Consider the following 4733-nt stretch of genomic DNA (forward strand, 5'->3'; position numbering starts at 1 on the left):
GGCCCACTTGGCACTCCGATCCGAGTCGTTTGCTCGCGGCTTCAGCATATCAAGCAAGCCGGAGATCTCACCCATTTAAAGTTTGAGAATAGGTTGAGGTCGTTTCGGCCCCAAGGCCTCTAATCATTCGCTTTACCGGATGAGACTCGTACGAGCACCAGCTATCCTGAGGGAAACTTCGGAGGGAACCAGCTACTAGATGGTTCGATTAGTCTTTCGCCCCTATACCCAGCTCCGACGATCGATTTGCACGTCAGAATCGCTACGGACCTCCATCAGGGTTTCCCCTGACTTCGTCCTGGCCAGGCATAGTTCACCATCTTTCGGGTCCCAACGTGTACGCTCTAGGTGCGCCTCACCTCGCAATGAGGACGAGACGCCCCGGGAGTGCGGAGGCCGCCGCCCCGTGAAGGGCGGGGAAGCCCCATCCTCCCTCGGCCCGCGCAAGGCGAGACCTTCACTTTCATTACGCCTTTAGGTTTCGTACAGCCCAATGACTCGCGCACATGTTAGACTCCTTGGTCCGTGTTTCAAGACGGGTCGTGAAATTGTCCAAAGCTGAAGCGCCGCTGACGGGAGCGATTATTCCGCCCGAGAGCATCCCGAGCCAACAGCGGCGCGGGTCCGGGGCCGGGCCAGGTAGGTCCGTCATCCGGGAAGAACCGCGCGCGCTTGCCGGGAGCCCGAGCGCCCAAAGGGGCGAATCGACTCCTCCAGATATACCGCCGGGCAGCCAGCCAGGACACCGGGGCTCTGCCCAACAGACGCGAACCGAGGCCCGCGGAAGGACAGGCTGCGCACCCGGGCCGTAGGCCGGCACCCAGCGGGTCGCGACGTCCTACTAGGGGAGAAGTGCGGCCCACCGCACACCGGAACGGCCCCACCCCGCGGCGAGTGGAAAGGCAACCGGACACGACCCCGCCGCGGATTGCTCCGCGCGGGCGGCCGGCCCCATCTGCCGAGGGCGGAGGCCTGTGGCCGGATGGGCGTGAATCTCACCCGTTCGACCTTTCGGACTTCTCACGTTTACCCCAGAACGGTTTCACGTACTTTTGAACTCTCTCTTCAAAGTTCTTTTCAACTTTCCCCTCACGGTACTTGTTCGCTATCGGTCTCGTGGTCATATTTAGTCTCAGATGGAGTTTACCACCCACTTGGAGCTGCACTCTCAAGCAACCCGACTCGAAGGAGAGGTCCCGCCGACGCTCGCACCGGCCGCTACGGGCCTGGCACCCTCTACGGGCCGTGGCCTCATTCAAGTTGGACTTGGGCTCGGCGCGAGGCGTCGGGGTAGTGGACCCTCCCAAACACCACATGCCACGACAGGCGGCAGCCTGCGGGGTTCGGTGCTGGACTCTTCCCTGTTCGCTCGCCGCTACTGGGGGAATCCTTGTTAGTTTCTTTTCCTCCGCTTAGTAATATGCTTAAATTCAGCGGGTAGTCTCGCCTGCTCTGAGGTCGTTGTACGAGGTGTCGCACGCCACACCGCCAGCCGGCTGCGCACGCTACCGAGTAAGTACCGGTATGCGAACCGCCAGGCGACGGGCGCGCATCGCACGTTTCAGGAGGCGCGGCCGGCCCCACAGGCGGCCGCGACGCTCCCAGGTCTGCGAAGCGGGGCAAACGCCGCGCGCTTCAGTATACGTAGCCGACCCTCAGCCAGACGTGGCCCGGGAACGGAATCCATGGACCGCAATGTGCGTTCGAAACGTCGATGTTCATGTGTCCTGCAGTTCACATGTCGACGCGCAATTTGCTGCGTTCTTCATCGACCCACGAGCCGAGTGATCCACCGTCCTGGGTGATCTTTTCTTAGTTTCCACTGTCTCTTTCAAGACAGTTGCATAGGCGGGACGTAGGCGTGTGGCGGCCCCTGTTCAAGCGTTCTGTGTCCAACGGCCTCACGGCCGATGGGCGTCGTACGGCTCCACACCGGAGCGGACAGGCAGTCGGGCGAAAGTCATTCAAAACCGGCGCCAGGCGCCAGGTGCCGCAGGCCAGCCGCTCCAGCGCTTCAGCGCTCGTACCACACAACATTGGCGTTAGTTTTGAGAAGCACGCGTGGTTCCGCACGCGGCGCACGGCTACTGCGAGCCGTACAGGTAGCGTGTTGCGCGACACGACACGCACATCGAACGACATGCAGTCTAGTCGGTAATGATCCTTCCGCAGGTTCACCTACGGAAACCTTGTTACGACTTTTACTTCCTCTAAATGATCAAGTTTGGTCATCTTTCCGGTAGCATCGGCAACGACAGAGTCAATGCCGCGTACCAGTCCGAAGACCTCACTAAATCATTCAATCGGTAGTAGCGACGGGCGGTGTGTACAAAGGGCAGGGACGTAATCAACGCGAGCTTATGACTCGCGCTTACTGGGAATTCCTCGTTCATGGGGAACAATTGCAAGCCCCAATCCCTAGCACGAAGGAGGTTCAGCGGGTTACCCCGACCTTTCGGCCTAGGAAGACACGCTGATTCCTTCAGTGTAGCGCGCGTGCGGCCCAGAACATCTAAGGGCATCACAGACCTGTTATTGCTCAATCTCGTGCGGCTAGAAGCCGCCTGTCCCTCTAAGAAGAAAAGTAATCGCTGACAGCACGAAGGATGTCACGCGACTAGTTAGCAGGCTAGAGTCTCGTTCGTTATCGGAATTAACCAGACAAATCGCTCCACCAACTAAGAACGGCCATGCACCACCACCCACCGAATCAAGAAAGAGCTATCAATCTGTCAATCCTTCCGGTGTCCGGGCCTGGTGAGGTTTCCCGTGTTGAGTCAAATTAAGCCGCAGGCTCCACTCCTGGTGGTGCCCTTCCGTCAATTCCTTTAAGTTTCAGCTTTGCAACCATACTTCCCCCGGAACCCAAAAGCTTTGGTTTCCCGGAGGCTGCCCGCCGAGTCATCGGAGGAACTGCGGCGGATCGCTGGCTGGCATCGTTTATGGTTAGAACTAGGGCGGTATCTGATCGCCTTCGAACCTCTAACTTTCGTTCTTGATTAATGAAAACATACTTGGCAAATGCTTTCGCTTCTGTTCGTCTTGCGACGATCCAAGAATTTCACCTCTAACGTCGCAATACGAATGCCCCCGCCTGTCCCTATTAATCATTACCTCGGGTTCCGAAAACCAACAAAATAGAACCGAGGTCCTATTCCATTATTCCATGCACACAGTATTCAGGCGGGCTTGCCTGCTTTAAGCACTCTAATTTGTTCAAAGTAAACGTGCCGGCCCACCGAGACACTCACTCAAGAGCACCCTGGTAGGATTGCAACGGGGTCCGCCTCGGGACGCACGAGCACGCACGAGGCGCGTCGCACGCCTTCGGCTCGCCCCACCGGCAGGACGTCCCACGATACATGCCAGTTAAACACCGACGGGCGGTGAACCAACAGCGTGGGACACAAATCCAACTACGAGCTTTTTAACCGCAACAACTTTAATATACGCTATTGGAGCTGGAATTACCGCGGCTGCTGGCACCAGACTTGCCCTCCAATAGATACTCGTTAAAGGATTTAAAGTGTACTCATTCCGATTACGGGGCCTCGGATGAGTCCCGTATCGTTATTTTTCGTCACTACCTCCCCGTGCCGGGAGTGGGTAATTTGCGCGCCTGCTGCCTTCCTTGGATGTGGTAGCCGTTTCTCAGGCTCCCTCTCCGGAATCGAACCCTGATTCCCCGTTACCCGTTACAACCATGGTAGGCGCAGAACCTACCATCGACAGTTGATAAGGCAGACATTTGAAAGATGCGTCGCCGGTACGAGGACCGTGCGATCAGCCCAAAGTTATTCAGAGTCACCAAGGCAAACGGACCGGACGAGCCGACCGATTGGTTTTGATCTAATAAAAGCGTCCCTTCCATCTCTGGTCGGGACTCTGTTTGCATGTATTAGCTCTAGAATTACCACAGTTATCCAAGTAACGTGGGTACGATCTAAGGAACCATAACTGATTTAATGAGCCATTCGCGGTTTCACCTTAATGCGGCTTGTACTGAGACATGCATGGCTTAATCTTTGAGACAAGCATATGACTACTGGCAGGATCAACCAGGGAGCTGCGTCAACTAGAGCTGAGCAGCCGGCCGCCCGGGAGTGTGTCCCGGGGGCCCGCGCGAACACGCAAGCGTCCGCTCAATTATTCTGCAAACAGGAGGAGGCTGAGCTCCCCTGCACAATACACCTCGAAACCCTCTCAGGTCCCGGCGGCGCGCAGCGCCGTCCTAAGTACTTGGTCGGGTTCGAGAGAGGCGCAATCGCCCGGAGTTTGGCGAGTAGACGCTTTAGGTGCGACCACCCGTGCTCCCAACTGAGCTTGCCGCTGCCGACAGAGGCCCGGGAGCGTGCTGTCGTGGCATTGCCGGCGGGAGACAACACGCGCCACCTACGGTGACCGGCAGCTCCAACGCCAGCGCCACAGAAGGACAAAAGCCCCACTTGGGTGCCGAAGCGAACTCTCCCAGCACAGCGCACGCGCCAACACGTCCGCACAGCTGCGATACAAACCACCTGCGAGAACCGCAGAGGCGACCGAGCAGCAGACGGCGTCGCGGCGCCGAGCGCCGGGCGGCGGCGCATCCTCAGCGCACACAGTCCTCAATCGGACCAGCACACTGCAGATGTCCACCGCGCTTCGCACCGGGCCCGCGAGGACCTACTTTGGCCGCACGGCGCCGCGTGCAGGGTGCGCCGGCGCGCAGCTGCGCCGCCTGCCGCCTCCGTCGG

General features: G+C 58.6%; 3 non-coding genes across 3 annotated transcripts in view; all 3 read right to left on the reverse strand.

Moving 5' to 3' along the window:
* Window positions 1-1461, reverse strand: part of LOC124590358 — a 4223-nt gene extending 2762 nt beyond the window's left edge. Inside the window, exon 1 of the ribosomal RNA XR_006976566.1 lies at window positions 1-1461. This exon is cut by the window's left edge and continues 2762 nt beyond it. This is a non-coding gene — a ribosomal RNA (large subunit ribosomal RNA).
* Window positions 1462-1649: 188 nt separating this feature from the next.
* LOC124590363 lies at window positions 1650-1804 on the reverse strand. Its single transcript, XR_006976570.1, has one exon. It is a non-coding gene; the product is annotated as a 5.8S ribosomal RNA (ribosomal RNA).
* A 351-nt stretch (window positions 1805-2155) lies between these two features.
* On the reverse strand, window positions 2156-4065 carry LOC124590354. Its single transcript, XR_006976562.1, has one exon. It is a non-coding gene; the product is annotated as a small subunit ribosomal RNA (ribosomal RNA).
* Between the last annotated feature and the right edge of the window lie 668 nt (window positions 4066-4733).

This window comes from Schistocerca americana, unplaced genomic scaffold, assembly GCF_021461395.2.
Source record: "Schistocerca americana isolate TAMUIC-IGC-003095 unplaced genomic scaffold, iqSchAmer2.1 HiC_scaffold_759, whole genome shotgun sequence".
NCBI lineage: Eukaryota > Metazoa > Arthropoda > Insecta > Orthoptera > Acrididae > Schistocerca > Schistocerca americana.